The following is a 20,205-nucleotide window of genomic DNA, read 5'->3' as shown; positions in this document are numbered from 1 at the left end:
GATATTAGTTAAAGATGCCACATTAGAAACGTTAGGGAGTGAAGTCCTCTGCTCAATCTCAAATTACATACAGCACAGGAAGCAATTCTAGCCCCCCCTTTAACCTCCCACTACAATTCCTGACTTTTGGCCTGGAACAACCTTTTTAAAGAGGCTGTGGGACAGCACAACCCATTTAGCACTTGGCCCCTATAAAACTGCCAGCTGTTATTGCAATTCTTGAGATGTTTTGACTCGGTCATGAGAAAAAGCAGATCAAGATACCACAGAATCACAGAATGGTTGAGGTCAGAAGGGACCTCTAGAGATGACGTAGTCCAACCCCCATGCTCAAAGTAGGGGCAACTACAGCAGGTTGCTCACAGTCGGGTCCAGTCAGGTTCTGAACGTCTCCAAAGAAGGAGATGCCACAAACCTCTCCAAGCAACTTGTTCAAGTGTTTGACTGCCCTCACAGTGAAAAGCTTTTTTCTTATGCTTAAATGGAATTTCCTGGGTTTCAGTTTGTGCCCATTGCCTCTTGTCCTTTCATTGGCCACCACTGAGAAGACTCTGGTTCTGGCTTCTTTACCCCCACTCCCATCAGGTATTTATACACATGATAAGATCCCCCTCAGCCTGCTCTTCTCCAGGCTCAACAGTCCCAGCTCTCACAGCCTCTCCTCATATGTCACATGCTCTAGTCCCTTAATCATCTTTGTAGCCCTTCGCTGCACTCACTCCAGTATGGCCATGTCTCTCTTGTACCGGGGAGCCCAGAACTGGACACAGCACTCCAGATGTGGTCTCATCAGTGCTGAGCTGAGGGGGAAGGATCACCTCCTTCAACCTGCTGGGTACACTCTGTCTAACACAGCCTGGGATATCGTTGGCCTTCTTTGCTGTGAAAGTTCATTGATAGCTCATGTTCTATTTGTCCACCAGGACCTGAAGGTCCTTCTCTGCAAAGCTGCTTTCCAGCCTTTTTGCCTTGTAAAAGGCTGTCAAGCATGATATCCCCTTCATGGTCAAGCATGATTTCCCCTCATAAATCCAACTGCCAATCACCTTCTTGTCCTTCACGTATTTGGAAGTGACTGCCAGGACTATTTGCCCCACCACCTTCCCAGGGATCAAGGTGAGGCTGACCAGCCCGTACTTCCCCCAATCCTCCTTCTTGCCCTTCTGGAAGATAGGCGTGACTTTTGCTTTCTTCCAGTCCTCAGCAACCTCCCCCAGTCACTGTGACCTTGCAGAGATAATGGACTGTGGCCTCGCAATGACACTGGTCAGCTCCCTCAACACTTGGCGGTATATCCCACCAGCTCCCAGGAACTTCCTTGAATAAACTGGTCCAGTTTCTTCAAAGGTTCCCTAACCTCACCCCCCTCCACCAGCGGCTCCACCCTTGCTCCACACTTTCCCACTGGTCTCAGAGGCCTGCGTCTCCCAAAGGAAAGTCATACCAATAAAGACCACAGCAAAGAAGGCCTTTTCTCTGTCCTTTCTCGACACGGCCCCTGTCCTGTTCAGCAGCGGGCCCACATTTTACCTCACCTTCCTTTTGATGCTCGTATCCCTTTAGAAGCCCTTCTTGTTGCCCTGCACATCCCTCACCAGATTCAACGCTAGCTGCGTTTTTGGCTTTCCTAACCCCATCCCAGCATGCTCACAAAGGCGATCTATATTCCTCCTGGGCCGCCTGAGCCTGCTTCCGCCTCCTGGCTGCTTCCTTTTCATGTCTGAGTTTAGCCAGGAGCTCCTTGTTCATCCACGTAAGCCTCCTGACACCTTTGCTTCATTTCTTGCTCATCAGGATGCACCATTCTTGAGCTCAAGGAGGTGATCTTCAAATATCAACCAGCTTTCCTGGACTCTTCTTCTCTCCAGCATCATATTCCATAAGATTCTTCCAAACAGGTCTCTTAACTGGCAGTTAAGTCTGCTCTCCTGAAATGCAGGGTTGTGATCCTGCTTTTTGCCTTGCTCCCTCCTCTTAGGCCCTGAATTCCACCATCCCATGGTCACTGTAGCCAAGGCTGCCCCCAACCTTCACACCATTCCTCCTTTTTTATAAATATGAGGTTCAGTAGAGTGCCTCCTCTCATTGACTCATCAATTACCTGTGTCAGGAAGCTATCACCACTGTACTCCAGACACCTCCTGGATTGTTTGTGCCCTGCTCTGTTGTCCTTCCAGCAGATATCAGGGTGGTTAAAGTTCCCCATGAGGATCAGGGCCTGTGAACATGAGGCTTCTTCCAGTTGTCAGAAGAAGGTCTCACCTACTTCTTCTGATCAAGCAGTCTTTCTCAAACACGCACCACAACATTGCCCATGTTGTTCTGCCTGGTAATCCTGACACCCAGCCTCTCAACTGGCTATCTTCAGTCCCTGTGATGATGTACACTGGGTACTGTCAGGCAGATGCTAACACACACTGGAGAACCACTCCACACCACCGTCAGGCTCCTCCTTTGCTGCAGTTGTCCTTCCTGTGCATTGCGGGGAGCACTCAAAAATTCAGTGATATCCCCTTTGGGGAGGGCTTATGTTCATCAAAACATCATCACAGTTCAGGGTCAACTTAAAGCAATCAGTTTTCCTGCAGGCATTCCTTCTGAATTTGCTGGTGTTGCTATTTCTTTCCCAGCTATTAGACCACATTTTAGGACTTGTGACCTCTATCTTCACAGAAAGTACTTTCAGCCAGACTTTTCCATCTGATTAACCCTTGCTTGATCCTGTTTACCATAGGTCTCTCTGCTGAAGGTTATCTCCATTCATTCCCTACATTACCACTTCATGATTCAATCTGTCCTTATATTCCCTTGGCCTATCCTTAGTCATGCAAATCACTCAGATTTGCACACATGCAAATCTTCTCTTCCCCGAGTCTGAACTTAGCAAGCATACCCTGTGACACTTGCAACTGTAACAATTTTTCATTCTGATCAACTGGAACTGAATGTGAACAGCTGACCAAATCTCTGTTCTGCCACATGGAATAACCATGAGCTCATTTATTAAGCAAGCCTGTTTATTTCTCTAGCACTGCTTGTAGTATGGTGCACTGGCTGTTTGATTCTGCTTTCACATTTGTATCTGTCAGTGTTGCAGTATCTCACTACCCAGTTATATGATCCTTTTACATTTTTCAACACCCCCCCCCCCCCACCTTGTGCACATTTTAGCCATGTCACTGTGTGGCCACAAACATTTCACATTTAGAGATCCTATAACTAAACCTTGTCCTGAGCACTGTCATTGTTTCCTAACAGCTGATGTCTTCCAAAAGAAGGAAAAGCAAGGCAGAAATTAATAAATACATGAATCAACAAAGTAAAGTAGGACAAATAAAAATCTTTGATGATATCAAATAGGCATACGTCTTCTTTACTGGGAAGAACTGAGTAACTCACTCATGGCTCAAACACTTACAAGTAACGTGGTCATCTCAGACACATAGAAATAAAAATTTTACAGCACCTTACAGCTGTTTTCATTCATTCGTTCACTCACTCTTCTTCTGTCTCACAGGTCTATAAAATCCACTCCCCATTTTAACAGAGAGTCAAAATACTCTGTTCAGATTTTCAGCCAATGAAACATCCATTGGTATTTCTATTAATTAATCTGGATTTCATTTGAGACCAAAACTCTGCAGGAAAAGGCTAGATTTAATGCAAGGGAGAGAACACTTGATGCCTAGATTCTCTATCCACATGTCCCCTTGACTCCTTGATGCTGCTGAAAAAGTTAAAAAGTCATAATTTTTCAAAAATACAAGAAGAGTTTGCCTTGAAAAGTGTGTTGGCATTTGTCTGCCCCCAGCTGAATTGTACAGTGAATTTGAGAAGTTACAATTCTGGATATTACATTGTGAGGGAAAACTGGGCAGTAAAATGGAGCCATGAAAATAATTGCATTGCACCGCACTGCACAGTGTCTTTTGTCAACAGCATGTGTATTCAAGTTGACTCTGCTCCTCAAAAGTAAGGAAACCTAGTGCCTGTCCTTTCCATATTGCAGCCTAGTTCTTTCTCTTGCCTTATTTCTCAATGAGTCAAATGGGGCCAATAATTACTGCTCTTTGATGTCTTCAGGCAGGCGTTGTTGTGTAGATGGGAACACACACCACCTTCTCTCTACACTTATACTCTTGTACTGTACTGCACTTTCTGTGTTTCCCAGACTTGGCTTTCCTTTGTTACTGAAACATTTGCATGAAAACAATGATTTTGTTTTTTATTTTTAATTTCACTAGCTTCTGTCTTTTTTGTTCTTGAAATCAGAATCTTTTGTTGCTCTGCATCACCCCTTCTTGATGGCAGAGGGAGAAGATACTGATACTGTTCAGTTCAGTTCAGTTTAGGCAATAGGAACAGCAAGGTTTATTCATAAAAGAGAGTTGAAATAAAGCCTCAGATCTGACCTTTCCCAACCACCCCCTGAATGTCCAGATCTAACACATCCCAGGAGTTCTGCAGAGCTGTTATCTGAGTCTTGCATAAAAGCAGCACATGATGGAAGAAACAATGACAGTGGATAATCTTTTGAAGTTTCCAACTTTAACAATGGCCAAAATCTTGCAAAGATAAACCTATTTCACAACATTTTTATCTTTTAGTATTAGAAAAAAAGAGCAGTTCAGAAAAAGCTCTTGCTATGGGCACATTAAACCTAGTTCTTCATATAAGGGCTGCCTCTTTGGATTGTCTTCACTAACTTTAACTTTTTCCACATACCACACCAGTCATAGGAATGTAAGAACCTTAAATTAAGATGTTTTTTGTTGCCACAACCAAATCATTAAGCTGATCCTCCATCTTATCCTCCGCTTCAATGCCAGTAGACCCTGTCACTATTCCCTTCCCATTTGCTGCAGCAAAGATTTTGTCTTTGGATGGCCAGTCAGCTCCCCCAGACAGTTCCTGGAATACAAGTATATTCCAGAATGTTTCTTCTTTCAGCTTTTACTATTGGTATGGTTCCCAGAAAACAGATGTACTGTCAGTCTAGATCCTCTCTATTTCACCACTCAATGCAAGTCATGGGTTTCTTCTGGTTGGAGAGCCTCCTCCTTCAGTGAAACTCCTCCCATTCCATCCCATATGTATAATACCTTATTTGGTCTTCCATTCAGCCTGTCCTTCAAGTTGTATCTGATAAATGAATACTTACGGCTGGAGAAAAGGCATGGAGAGCATTCCCATTACTCCTGCATCTCTTCAAAGGAGCAAGTTACAGCCCTAATCCCAAGTGAAAGGGAAAGGGAAAAAACCCTAGCACCAGGTCCCCATCTTCCTAACACAACAACATTTAACAGAGCCAGGATGTAACATCTGACAACTAGACACGACAAGCATCCTCTGTGTAGTTCTCATTCATCTCAAAGATATTTGTACTTGCCTCAGCTGACACTGGGACAGTGAATCCCTGGGCCTCACGAAGCATTGCCTGGCACATTATCCATATGCAGTCCTAAGTGATTTTCTCAAAAGAGGTGGTAGAGAGGGAGAAGGGGAGGAGAGGTTTAATGCCAAATTTCTTCACTTGATGCAAATATATACCCCCTTAAGTACTAATTTGACATTCCTTAGCACAGACACACTCTGCTTTTGAAATATTTACCTTTCCTTTATTTCTTATAACCTTACAAAAATTTGGGAGGAATGTGAACTGTTTTGTTTTCTGTCTTCCTATGACGGCAGAGATGTATTTATAGCCAGGAACTGGAGGACAGTTCTCACGTGGCTGCTGAAAATTAAAACAGCATGTAGGGTTTTGTTTTGTTTTGCTTTTATGCCTTTGCCGCTACAATCTCTCCCTGCGTTCCCTAAACCCTTGTTATTGTAACCAGAGCCACATTTTGCATTGCTGCAATTGCAGGGTTATGTAAATTCCAAAGGCTTTAAAGGAAAGGGCCTGCAGATTCTGCTGTAAGCCTTGGGGAAGTTGACACAAACAGATATGCCCAGCATCTAGGAGAGGCAAAGGCATTCATAAACTATTAACAGACAGGAAACGTAAGTCTCAACCTCAGCATCAATCCGAACTTTTCTAAATCTTCAGAACTTACTGGTTTCATTTAAATTGATCATCCTCTCATTGTCAGTTTGTGCTTTGTTATAGCAAGGAAAATTTCCCTCAGCCACTTCTAGAACTCTTCATAAGTCCTCTCTTGCTTTCCACTGGTCTGTACTGATTTTCACAGGAGATCTAATAGCAGAAAGCCATACAGATACACACTTTTTCACACTCAATGAGCCATATATTTACAGTGATCATGAAACTGAACACATTGAACAGGATTACTTTACTCATAAATATATTTAAATTAAAAAGAAAATTACACCCCAAAAGAAGCACCTTATTCATGAAAGACAGCAGGAGAACACAAGAACATAGAGTATGCATCTGATTACTTGTGAGAAGCCTTTATAGCAAGTGGGGGTAGGAAGAAGTACAATACATGCTGCATGTCTGTGAGCTTCTGAGCAACCAAGTTGTAATGCTGACTCTAGCTGTGCATTTCTGTGCAGGCATGGACAAGCCAATTCATGTTTCTGACACCATATTCCCTAAAAGAGGCATAATAATGCCTGACTCAGAACCATGTTAAAAGGCTCTGTGTAAGCTCGTCTTAGTCCCCAGTGCTTAGACAATTCAGCTACATAAGAAAAATGTTTAACTGACTTCCCAAGCCTTGCCTCTACTCCAGCTCTGAATTGCCATTGGTCAAATTATGCTTAGATCTAAGACAAAAATCTAGACTACATTATTCCTGAAGTACATGGAGATTTTGCATAGCATGGTACACCCCTATCACTGGAGTGTGCTAATGAGAGCTTGAGGGAATTACTGTATTTGTGAAAAGGTGCAGCCAGAACTCCCTAGCAATTTTAGCATACATTACACATAAGGAGGGATGAGGCTGTGGCTCCACTCCAATGTGCTGTTTTCTACAGCTGTTGAGTTTTCCAGGCAACCTTAATCTTAGTGTAGCTGATATGAAAAAGTAGAGCTTCCTGCATTCTTTACCCATCTCTCGTACCACTAGAACCAATTGTGGTAAGTCATCAGAGAAGTAAACCAAGAGGCACTGCCTTAAAGTCACTCTACAACCAAGTAGGTCAGTGCTGAGCCAAGGCATGAAGAGACATTCCAACCAATTCCCAAGCCATGGTATTTTAAAAACAATCACTACAATGAAAGGGATGATCTCAATAGTGGACAGTAGTTCCTACTCAGCTGGTAGTTACTGTTGCTACACAGATGGTGATAACCGTTATTATTATGAAAGTGTAGCAGTTCAAATTTTATTTAAGAAAAACATGACCCATTTCTAGAACTGCAACTATATAGGATCCCTGCACAGTTCAGGAGATTCGATCAGTTTGTCACATGTGTTTATTTACTCAGAGCCAGGAACTGCTCCATGGAGCTCTGATCCTGACTGTCACTGTGACCTTAGGCAAGTGACTGAATGCCTCTGCACCACCCACAACTCCTCTTGAAGTCAACTGGTGATGTGGATGCTCAGTAATTCCAAAAAATTAAGCCCTAGAGGTCAAAGCCAACCTCTGCTAAAATACAGGTGTTCTGAGTCACATCGTAAATTGTATAAATTATGAAAATAAAAGCTGTAGCATCCACAGCTAACAAATATTTTTGAAAATATGGTCCTATAATTGTCCCACTGTAACCTAATTCACACACACACAGGGGTAGAGTCCAAGAGACAATTTATGTTAACATTTCTGAAAGGGGGTGGTTTATTAAGGGTCTGTGGGAAATCAGAAACAAGTAGCCAGAAGACAAACAGAAACCAGAAATCATAGGCACCTATATTAGACTATGTCCCATTCTTAGTGCACATACATAAATGTGGCTAATGTTAAGTCTCAGAGAACCTATACATTTGACTGAACCAGGTAAAGTAGTGACTGAAACTGCCAATTTATTCTATAAGTTATGTTTCCTAATAGTCTAACCTCTTGAATACTGTCCTCAAAAATGACTGGTTTAGTGTTCAAAAGCACTGTGCAATATAGGAAAGAAACTCTGATATCCTCTAATACCAAATTCCTCAGATTTCAGTCTCGAACCTGAAACAAAGTTCATATCTGCCTCTAAATCATCAACACTGCTTCCTATAGACTTTGGTCTCTTATTCAAGTATTGAGCAAAGTAGAGGTTCCTTAGCTTTTGGAAATTGAGAAGCCTGCAACCTGTAATTGCTGGCCAAAATATAGCTCCCATCTATAACTCACTTGTTTCCCTGAGTTGACAAAACTCTTCCGTGCTTGAATATCCTGTGATAGATAATACTTGGCCCAGCACAGCTAGCAAAGCAGGCAGGACAAGAAGCCACTTAGCCAGCTCTCTGACACAATTTGCCAGCAGGAGACCTCCAACAGCTGACACAGTTGAAGCAAGGCAAAAAATCATAAAATACTAATGAACTTAACCACACAAACTTTTCTATACATCAGACAGGCCTGATGAAACAGGAGTATAATGAAATCCTCCTACAGATACCAGATGGCAATAAGAAAATGAAAGGCCTGCGTTGGCCCAGTGGTTCAGTGTGGTGAAGTCTGATTAGGCCCATATTAGATTCTCAGGACTATCATGTTCCACTGCTGGGTAAAGGAAGGAGGGTGAAAAGAACAAACAGCTGTGACTGTATGGATGGGAACTATATAGTAAAAAATACAATGCAAAACAAACAACAGAAGCAGGAATGTTTCCGTGTCCTCTAATGATGTATTAACTCAGGTGAGCTGCATATCATCCTCCAAAAGGCAGACTTCTGTTATCCTTTCTCCCTGTTGCAATCAGCTACACCCAAAAATATCTAGAGGGAGAATGACATCTTCTGACACAGCCATGCTAAAAATGACCCAACTAAGACGCAACTCTGAGGGTGTGGGAAAATCTGCAAACAAATAACTGGGTGTGTCAGATATGCAGACGCTAATATAATGCAGTGATTACTATGTCTCTGCTCAGTGAATATGTAAAAATGAGCTTGGTGTTTTAAAAACCATGCGCAGTGACTGCTGAACAAACTCAAGTCTGTGTGCTTTTGCCTAGGACTAGCGCAACATTCACTGTGACCCCAAAGCTTCACGAGACACTCAGACTAACATTACATAATTGAAATCCAGAGATGCTAAACAAATATGGTATGGCATCTTATTTTACATAGTGACTTTTAAAATTGTTCCTAGGTATCACAGAACTGGGAATTGCCTTCTGTGACAACCATCAGAGAATTTGTTGGGGAGAAGCCTCGCTGTGCCTACAGGACCTAATATTCCCTATTGTGTTAGCACCACAAGATGTAGCATGCAAGATCCACAACAAATGGCTAAATCGGGCCCTAGAAACAAGTGTCCAAAATGTAGATGAAAACTTTGGCTTTAAAAGTCCAAGCACAACAGCTATAGGAACCTAGAGAGCTCACATCCCTGAGGTCACAGAGTGAAAGGGCAAACCTAGTAAAGAGGAAACCTAGAAAATACACCTTACATATTCAAGCAGCCTGAGCTGTTCCATTACCATTAAATACATAAACAAACACACAAATCAAAAATATGTTGGAAAGCATATACCCCAACTCACACAGACATTTGTAGTTAATGGCAGTAGTTAGCCAGTGGAAGCAAGCCCAGAATTAACAACAGGATGATTCTTAACAGAAATCAAAGAGTATTTGCCATTTCTCCAGAGGTGTTGCCCCCCAATTTGGCACCAAATTGCCAAGCTCCCTCTAGCGTCTTTGCAAATTAAGTTTATTTTCCTGAAAGACCTGAAGAATCCCAAGAGAATATGACTAATGAGTGCTCAAAGGGAAAATTGAAGTTTACCTATCTCCCCCCATTACTTAGTATCCACTTACTATTGAGTACTTAGAATTGAACACAGCGTTCCTAATGCTGTTTCATCATAGCTTAGGGACATACTTCCCCAGCAGGCTATTTGGATCAAAGACTTAAGGCAATATCCATGAAAGAAGAGACAAGAGAAAACATAGAGGGGACCTTTTCACCATCTGCTTGCATTTTGATTTGCTGCACTCATATGTCACTGTAGCCTGTAGGATGCTTTCTGGTCAATTGGATTTTGTATCATGTGCTTTCATGGGAGTACAGGACTACAAGGTCATCATGTCCTGTTTACTACAATCAAAGACCACTGCATAATAGATATTTAGTCCAACAGACTTCACAGAACATTTATTCCAATACTGTCACACTTTAACATAAGACTTATCAAATGACCAGTGGGAGGTAGACTCAAATAAGCTTTCTGACCTGAAGTGATGCAGCCATTTTCACTCTTAGTTTAAAGCAGCTGACAATGACAAATTAGGCATTTGGACATAGTATCATCTCCCTGATCTATGACATTGGATTCTAGAGATCATGATTTAGTCCACTCTATCGATATGTATGTAACCTGAACTCTATGTGCAGGCTCAAGGCCTGTTTCTTCGGTTATCTCTGTTGACATCTCCTGCAAAAATTGAGGCCAGTAATTGAAGAATTAATCTTCAAGTCTGATGAAGCTGCATTCTTAAACTACTTCTTTATTAAAAGTACAGTGATATTGTATGAAAATGTTAATACATAATGTCAGGTCACCTCCAGTTTTTATTTACAGTAACTATTTTCTTAGATAAGGCTCTCATTTCACAGTAGCTTAGCTACACTAACAGATGTGTATATCAGGAGGAGTATGAGCCTCTGGAGATGCCCCATTAGATGTGAACACACTAAACATCACTACCATAAGTAAGCAGGGGATGAGGCAGTGAGGAGTTGCTTGCTGAATTTTGCCTCCATTTAAACATAAAATATGTCATGAAGGGCACAGTTGGACATTTATAGCTTAACACATGTCCCCCAGTAGGTACATGAAGCTATTCTAGATAAGCCTAGACACAGCTGGAAAACAATTCATGGGTTCCCCAAGGAAAATTTCACCTAGTCAGAAAATGCATCTGTTTTTTCTCCCTGTAACTTAGTAATGGTGACTGCCAAAGACTTTGTAACATTTGCACAGACTAACTGCCTGAATCCTGCTGACGATGAAAGGCTAAGGTCAAACTTTGTACTTCTGTCGTTTGCAACACATTTCAGGGCCTCTACAATAGACCCAGAGAGATCCACTCATTGGGATGTCTGACCCTCAGGGCAGTAAAAGTATGAAACAAGCAATAAGGCCAAGTTCATATCTCAGTAGGGCACAGTTGGAAGACAGTCCATATTGGCAGGGTCCTAGCATGGTTATTACTCTATCCCTGCATAACAATGCAGGAGGATGCTGACAGATCAGAACACAGGCGAGAACAAAACCCACCAACTGTCTCTCTGTGCATTCAGCTGTTAGAAACGTAGTTTAATTGGTTCCCGCTGTATACACGGCTGCAAAAGTAGCAAAGGACTAAAGTCTCCTCGTGTTTGGTCAAGATCTTGCTTTCTTTCATCTGTTGTGCAGATGCTCATGGAGTCTCCTGCCTGGAGGGGGTCAGGACTCCGCCAAATAGATTTAAACAGCGTACTCACAGTCCAGGCATCCCAGCTTAATGGTCAGAAGTGACTCAGTGAGAAATAAAGACCAGTCAGCACTAACAGATGGCCCCACTCCTGGCAACGTTTGTAAGGAAGAACGATATCCTGGCATACCCCCTCTACAGATGTACGCTGTTTAATCCAACAGATAAACCCATTGCACCTAGTTAGGGCAGATCTCTTACAAACAGTCGTTATCAGTGGTACCTAAGTTTCATATTCTCAGTGTAGGCAAAAACCTACATAAAGGGTGGAGAGGATGAAGAAGAACTGGGGAATATAACTAGATGCTCTGGGTAGGCAGAACAGAGATATGAGGGAGGGGAAAGGAAAGGAAAGAGGAGAATACACTCTCTGCAGCAGGGCGATATGCTTGCATTCTGGAAGAAGGACAATTTTGGTGAGTATGTGGTTTGTCTACCAGGCAAGAGTAGACTACATCATGATAATGATGTTACAATATCTTTGATTGATTGATATGGCTTTGTCAAACTAACACTTCAGAGGACGTAAAGATAACTGAACAAAGTGCAATGAGTTTATTTAAATGCAAGTACAGACTCCCTGTCAGGCTGCAGGCAACTGAGTAAGCAGTGCCTTGGTTTCCCACAATTCTAAATCCATTAATATTTGCAAAGTGCTTGCAAATTTTCCAAAGGAAAGCACTGAATACAGAGAGTAAATTGCCAAAATTATAAAATCCCTTCCCCTTATCCCCATATACTTGTACTGCAGGAGACTGTAGACAAGAAAATATTCTCATGGTTTAACTTCTAATAGTTAACTGGGAACAGTCCACTCAGATTGTGATGGCTCCATCAGAAATAATCTGGCTAATGAGCATACAATACCCAAAGCATTCAGGACTTGATCTTAGATCACTGGAAATAACAGAACCTACTGTATTTGTAGGCTGATGATTTATTGACTACATGTCAGGGACTGGATTGTTGTAACATTGCTGGGGAATAAAATAACTTCATGCTAGAGGGAAACCATGTTACATCTCTACAAGAGTCCAGGAAACTTCTATGCACCAATCAACAGAGGCAAGGATGCTAACTTACACAGTTCCATGGTATTTTCATTCCTTCTTGAGAAGGTTGTTCCCTTTGACCTGAGAATAAAAAGGAACAGAACTGGCAGGGTGATGCAGTGCCACATGGAATTCCCACACATTTCCCTTACAGCCTTCTGGAAGATTTGAAGGAAAACAGATGACAGTGGAGGACCAAGAGTGTGCAAATAAATTAATGATTTTTCAAGACCAGCCTGAAACACCTAAAAATAACCTTAATTTTTTTAAAAAAGCACAGAGTTTTCTTGGAAAACAGAAGCACACAAAATATTTGTTATTCATGAAAATGTCAGGAACAGTGTCACTATCTATGAGTAAGACTGCTTGAAAACATTTAGAGAAATATTTAAATTCTCAAGAAAATGCAAAACATTTCTAAAAATATCTGTGGAGTTTTTTAGCAAATGAAATCTTTTCTGCAAAAGAACTGTCAGTGTTTGTAATCTACTTTTGAACTGGGGAACAGGGAGAACTGCTGGTCACTTCATTTCACTGACAAAAAGATACAGATCGTGCTAAAAATGAAGGTGTAGGTTCTTGTGCATATTCTTGACACTTAAAGGACTTTTTAAAATTTGAACGAATACGTGGACACTTACAATGTATCTGGTCAGGCCCTGCAGTCCACATCTTAGGGATGTAACCATTTCTCTCTTATACAACAGCTGAAATATCAGAGGATCTTCAGAGTGTTTTCTCTCTCGAAGACCACAGGAATATAAAACTAACTACACAGGTTCAGATCAGAAGTCCGTCTAGTGCAGTATCCTATCTTCAGTAATGGTCAGCTGCAGATGGTTAGGGAAAGCATATAAAAAATACCATTATAGTGTTATTCTAACCCTTCACTCGATCCTTTTAACACTTGGCAATGGGAGCACAGCCAGATTATCATGTTTAACAGCTACCAGTGGACCCATCCTCCAAGATTTTTCGTGTCTTCCCACAGCTTTGTCTCAGGAAAAGAGAATCTTGCCATATGATGTTAAAGCCTTGAAATGCAGCCTTGCATGACTTTTTCACAATGAAACACAACCTTGATTGGGCTAGCTGGCAGAAATGTTCCTTATCCCGGCAGTGTGTGTGTATATGTTTGTGTATTTAATTTATGAAAATTTCCTGGGAACACATCTTCAGACCAGATTTTAAAAAGTGAAACTGGACCTGACCACTTGTTTCAAAGACAAACATTTTCCTACAAGGTACTGAGTCAGTTTCATTCTGTCAAGACTTCATGGCTCATGAATTCAATTGTTTAAGCAGATAAAAGCATTTTCCCTCTCAGCTGCAAACAAAATAAAAGGCCCCCAAATCAGGCTTATTCACTGCCTTGAATAATAAAAAGAATCAGAGTAAAAATGAGTGCTTTTTATGTCTCCTTAAAAAAAAAATGTATGAAGGAAACAGATGAGATGTGAGTTGTTTGTGTCAGGGCCCTGAGGGCACTAACAAGCCTTACTGGCCCTGCCCAGCCTCACTGGGGGACTCCAGCCACACAATCTGCCCATGGAGCCCATTGCAGCTCAGCCTTGGGCCTCCAGGCCCTGCCTCAGCTACTTTGAGTACCAGTCTCCAGCTCAGCCATAGGCATGCCCAACCCAGGCCATGGACCCCTTTGATCTGGACCCTGACCCACAGGCTGACGTCCCAGCCTGACCTTGGACCTGCCTTGTCACTGTGCACCTGCCTGGCAATCACTGGACTTGATCCTGAGCCTCACCTGTGGATTGACTTTCCGGCTTGACCTTGGACCTGCCTCACCACCACAAACTCACCTGGAGATCTGAATTCCTGGTTGAAACTGGCCACAGTCTCTGGGTCTGCCCTGATTGCCTTGACTGGCTACTGCGGAACTGAGCCCTGGCTGGCAAAGCCCCCGCCCTGTCAGCTATGTTATCCCCCTCAGCTCCCAGCTCCGCATCCCTTAGGGAGTAGACAGCCCTTGCTGCTCCCTGAAAGCTGGGTCCCACAGGTCAGCTTTACACCTGATTCAGTGAAGAGCTGGGCTGGCATATGTGCTGCCTGCATTTAAGTCATCTTGTGACACTGTGAAGAGAAAGATACTCCAAACAAAAACAAATGTGAACTTCAAAGCTTGAGCAGAAATATCAACTTCAGCAATTGCTGCTTTGAAGCCAGGAAAACTGAGAAGTGAGCAAGTACTTGTTATTCAGGGAGGGAATCTATTCCTTCCTTGTTGCCAAAGTTTTTCCCAGTTCCTCAAGGCTACCTCTCTTTCCATTTTCCTGCAGTCTAAACACATCCTTCTGATGTCCAGCTCCCACTCCTTGAATTCCAGCAAGCCTTCTGATCTCCTCCCTTTCTTATCTACTTTCCTCTTTCTAGCTTAAGTCTCTTAATTCCTAACTCCAGAGAAACAAGATCTCTGGATAAAACTCTGCAATACACTCAGAATAACTTTATAGCTAAATCCAAAATCCACATGAGCTTCTCTTGGTTAGGTTCATTACTCCATACTGTCCCAACTCTAGAAAACTCCTAATATTGGAAGACATTATCTGACCCCGTAGAGATCATCAGACAAGCCAAAATCTCAGTGTTGAAATACCGTGTGAAAAACACTTTGAAAATCTAAGTCTACCATGGCACATATAAACTAGACGTAAAGCCTAAGGGAAATACTCTGTTGGGAAAAGCCTGCTTGACCATTATCAGGCACAGATTTATTAACACAGAGCACTAAGAAGGCTTGAGGCTGCACTGCCTATAGCACTGTTCAGTGTGTGATATGTTCATGGTTATGTGGCTGCATGGTTCTCAGCAAATCAAATCTGGACACATCTTGGACATTTCAAGAAAAACAGAATATGAGTACAGGCCTGGCATTCCAAAGCTCATGGGAGCTTCTGGCAACATAGGACACAATTCCTCTGTGACTTCTACTGCTGTAATGAAGGAGTAACTCCACTGACTTTCACAGAGTTACATTGCTGTAAAAAGCACGTGAGAAGAGTCAAACCCATTGTGTAGATTTGTCCAAGTCAGTTGGCCAACATTTCAAAAGCAGCTTATAATTTTGGCCGTCTCAGTTTTCAAATATCTTGGTACTTTAACAAGACACTAAAAATAAAGAGCCAAAATTACAGGTCACTTTCCACAGCTTGCGCCTCAATTTCTCTGGACCAAATTCTGATATGATTTGAATTTACTTATAATTGAAGTCTGGAATAAGTTTCTTGAACAAAAGACTTTTGCTAGTATGAATGAGAGCACACTTAGGCTGTCTGTGCCTCAGGTCACTCTTTACCAGTCTGAAAGACCCTGGGCCAAATCCGTAGACTCTGGGCCAAATCCTTAGCTGGAATGCGTTTGTTATAGGTACACAGGAAGTCCCACACCTATTTACACTGGCTGGGAATCCATCCTGATAAAGCCCATTTACCTAATTTACATAGCAGTATGAAACTTAATACCAACACAGAGCTTGGAAGAGAACAAGTCCTCAGCCTGATAATGACTCAGGGTAGTGCCAAACAGGAGCAAGTCCACTGTTAAGTGGAACTGCAGAAAGACAAAAAATAATCAGATCTGTTGCGTGTTAGTATACATACTGAGTCCTACTAGTATCAGTTTGCTTCAAAAGTATCAGTTCAAAGGAGTATGATAATAGGTAGTAGGATAGGTGAAAGGAAAAAGCTGCAAGAGACACCACTGTCCACCATAAACATAATGAAAAGTATAGGAACAGACATGCACACTGTTTCATCCGATCGAAAATAGAGCAGCCAATATTCTTTTAGTTTAGGAACATGCTGTGCTTGCCTGGGGGCTGCAGGGGCAGAAAGTGGGAGAGGGTCAGATCTCCACAGGACTGACCCAGGTTTGAAAATTCACGTTAATTAAAGAGCCGAGAGCCAAATCTCCCACACATCCTTTCCATAAATGTCAGGAAATGGTGTCTCCTGATTGCTCAATAGCTAGGTCAGATGGCTGGCCTGGAATGACTAGATGTGTTTCTGGGATTATACTGGACCTTGGGGAAATTTTATGGCAACTAAGGCAGATGGAGCAAAACCAGAAGTATCTGGGAGATGCCTTCATGAGGCTGTTCAACTCTAGCAGTACCACCCTGCCAGTAAAATACAGTCAATGTATGCCTGGTCCAGACTTGGTAAGAAGAAATTTTGCCACTGAGTTCAAGATGAACAGAATGATCTCCATTATACATAAGGAGCACAGCTAAAATAAACAGCGGGTATAGCAGCCAACAAGTGATACAGTGTGGTAAAGCCACCAAGATATCCAGAGAATCTGCTTACTCAGCTCTGTGAAACCATGAGACTGCACTTCATAACATACAATATAGATGTTTAAAACCTCAGGGTTGCACTGTAACTGCCATAAGCTCTAATAGGGAATTGCCTTCTGTTCCACAAAGCAAAACTGAAAAGACATCTGCCCTGTCCTCATTGTGCCTGCTTTCCAAGCTCTCCCTTGGTCAGTGCCCACCTACAGAAGAACTAACAACTCTCTTGCTGATATAACCTCCTCTAAGCTCAGGGATGCTGAGCGATAGTAATGCATTCTTGTGAGACACCATATTTATCTTCTGTCAGATCTGTAGCTCCTTTTCCCAGTTCTCCTCCCATGAGACACCATATTTATCTTCTGTCAGATCTGTAGCTCCTTTTCCCAGTTCTCCTCCCATCCTTTCCCCTAGTGTCTAACTTTCCCCCTGAACTGTGGCTAACAGCCCAAAAGCCCACAAGTATCTTCCAAACTTGCAGACTCCTGCAGGTAGTGTCACTCCTGAATGGGATGTTGAGGTGGGGGACAGAGAGAAGAATAGCAAGACAGAAAGGAAGGAGTCAGTTTAATACACTCCAAATCTGGAGTTATCTCCTCCTTAATCCTTTCTCCTGCTCTCCCAGTTTTCACTAGTCCCAGATAATCCAATATTGGTTAATGCACTTCGGACAGCCTAACTGTTGAACAAGGTAAAAGTGTTTATTGCTCCCACACAGTTGTCTTGGCTGTGACAGCTCTCAAGCTTTTATTGGGGCAAATACGTTCCTAACAAGTTACTAAATATTTTAAGTTTTTTTTTCTTTCACATCGCCAGCCAATATGATTAGGCAGTTCCTAAGAAATTGAAGCAGCTTCTTGGAAAAGGAGCTGTTGGCTACTGGAAATACAACCTAATAAGAAATAAATAAAGGAGACAAAGTGGATTCTGATACGTCATGGTAGAGCAGCCCAAATCCCACACCAACACCTTCCAAGACTGGAGACTTCACTTCCAGCATACACCCCTGCAAGATCTGGCTCTGTGAACACATGTTCCCTTACACACACAGTCAGTACGGTTGCATTTTCTCCAGCTCAATCTAGCTTGCTTTGCATGGCATCGCATCGCTCAACAGGGATTAGCCCTTGAACATCTGCCCAGTAAAGTCTACCCCATTACATTAGCCAGCACAGTGGTTGCATCAACCACTCAGGCATGGAAAGGGACATTCCCACATTTGCTTTCAGCACAGAAAACCAGATCTGCCCAATTTCATTCAGCAGGGGTGATCCCTGCAAAACTCCTCCCTCCCCATCCTCACCTTTCCTTCTTTACTCCCTGCTGCAGCAACCCACTCTACCACCTTCAGGAAGAAAAATATTTGCAGACTTATTTCATTACCAAAACAACTCAGCCCAGGGAGCACTGACTCGCAACAGCCTCTCTTGTGACTGTTTGTTGGCTGAAGCCAATTACCGACAGCAGAGCGCACCACATTGTGCAATCTGCATGGCTGCTGCTCCTCAGCCCAGCTTTTGGTTTATGTTTAAGGGCGTCATCTCTCCTTCCAGCACCTGCACTGCAAAGAGTTATCTAGAGTTTCAAGTGCTAGCTAAGGAAGTCAGCCTTGCACAGCAGGCATGAAGCTCTTCTATCTGCCTGGAGAAAAGAGCTGTTTCCATCATGGGTCTGATCAGAGAAGGTGCCACTGAGGAGTACAGTTGACACCAGAGCTATCCCCAGAAATGCTCCAATCTCTGCTGGTGGAGTGAACAAGGGACATCCAGGTGGGAGAAGATGTGGGGGGAGTAGGGCTAATTATAGGAATGATAAGCAGCACTAAATTTTAATTGTAAATAAACATAGCCCCAGTGAAAACACCTCCTTCTTGTGGGGCAGGCTTGGTAATCTCTGGCCTGCTGAGGTCAAAAAAAAAAAAAAAAGGAAAGAAAAAAGTCACTGGATTTCCTTGAGGCTTGCACCATGTGTCTGTAGCATTACCTCTGCAGGTTTTTCACAGGGAGACTCTCCTTTCTTTCCAGTAGCTGCCTCTTTCAGGAATGACCCTATTACAGCTAGTTTCTGTATGTGAGAGACACCTCCGTTTCCTCTGCAGAAGCGTTAGGCTTTTTAGAGAGCCCCTAGTATCAGGCTAGCACAGGCTCAAGGCACCTACTGTGACAGAGAGGGACTCCCCATAATCCTGTTAGGATCTGCTACCATCAGTAACCTGGCAAATAGGATGGGACAGGACTTCATTGTCAGGGAGTCAGGAAACTGCCTGTCCTTCCCAAGAAGAAAGAGGAACTGCTTGCTGCTCAACATGACAAGGAATTAAAGAGTTAAAAAAGAAATCTTGTATTGTGAAATGGCCTAAGGAAGTTGTTTTTTGCCTAGGGCTTACTTGGGATTTTGCTGTCCTGCTACTAGAACATGAAGAAGCTGAATTTCAGTTAATTTTTTAGCCTTCCAAAGAGACATCCTTTCCTCTCTATCCTTCGCCCTTGCACTCTCACACATACAGACACCCCCATCCATATACAGAACAGTGCAAAAGCCTGCCCTGTTAGCCCCTCTGCGTACCTTTGGGAGAAGCAATTGAGACAAGCCTGAATCCTGTGGGCTGCCAAGCCGGCTTCAGGTCGTTTCGGAGGAGAAGGAAAAAAAAAGGAAAAAAAGAAAAAGGCAAGCAGTGCTTGCAAGGATTTGTTCTTGAAAACAAGCAAAAAAATGAGAAGAGTTGCTGCAGCAGCTGCACTTACACTGTAGTGCCCATGTCTCTGCGCAGTTCCCCCCCGTTCTGCAGTCCTATAATCCACACAGAGAAATGCTTGTGCTGCTCCTCTCGCTGGCTATACTATACTGTAGCGGGACTGGAACTGCTGCTGTTTTCACTTTCAGACCAGCCCCTCTCTCCAAATCCTCTGACGTCAGACAGCCTCTAAGAGATATTTATGGCATGAATGGTCTAAAAGTTTCTCTAGGTAGAGCCTAGATTGCAGTTCTTTGTGCTTTGTAATTTTTGCACTTTAGGATAGAAAAGCCCTCCAAAAGGTGCCAGAGAGGAAATGGAGGGGAACTACAGATGTGGCTGTGTAAGTCTCTGGCAAAGGACAATCCCTGTTCTTTTCTGCTCATTGTATATTATATCCACACCCAGGATGTAGCTATCTGCCATGTGAGTCCCCATCTGGAAACTGGTATTTTCCAGCCTCTCAGCTGCAAATGTGCAGTGCACAACTACTGTTCTCATCAAGCCTGGCAAAGAGGCCTCCCCCACACACACTCCTAGTCCATAGCCCTCTGCTGCATCTAG

The 20,205-nt window shown here is 42.9% G+C and overlaps 1 protein-coding gene across 3 annotated transcripts in view; it reads right to left on the bottom strand.

Moving 5' to 3' along the window:
- DAAM2 (dishevelled associated activator of morphogenesis 2) overlaps positions 1-19,803 on the bottom strand; it is a 210,268-nt gene extending 190,465 nt beyond the window's left edge. Inside the window, exon 1 of one of the 3 annotated variants that reach the window (XM_026121182.2) lies at positions 19,473-19,803. The gene's annotated coding sequence lies outside the window, so the exon portion shown is untranslated. Of the gene's footprint in view, positions 1-12,629; positions 12,646-19,472 lie in introns of those variants that run through there. The other 2 variants (XM_064509538.1, XM_064509539.1) reach the window with 2 other exon arrangements.
- Positions 19,804-20,205: the final 402 nt, after the last annotated feature.

This window comes from Dromaius novaehollandiae, chromosome 3, assembly GCF_036370855.1.
Source record: "Dromaius novaehollandiae isolate bDroNov1 chromosome 3, bDroNov1.hap1, whole genome shotgun sequence".
NCBI classification, from domain to species: Eukaryota; Metazoa; Chordata; class Aves; order Casuariiformes; family Dromaiidae; genus Dromaius; species Dromaius novaehollandiae.
This window is presented reverse-complemented; position numbering and strand designations above follow the sequence as displayed.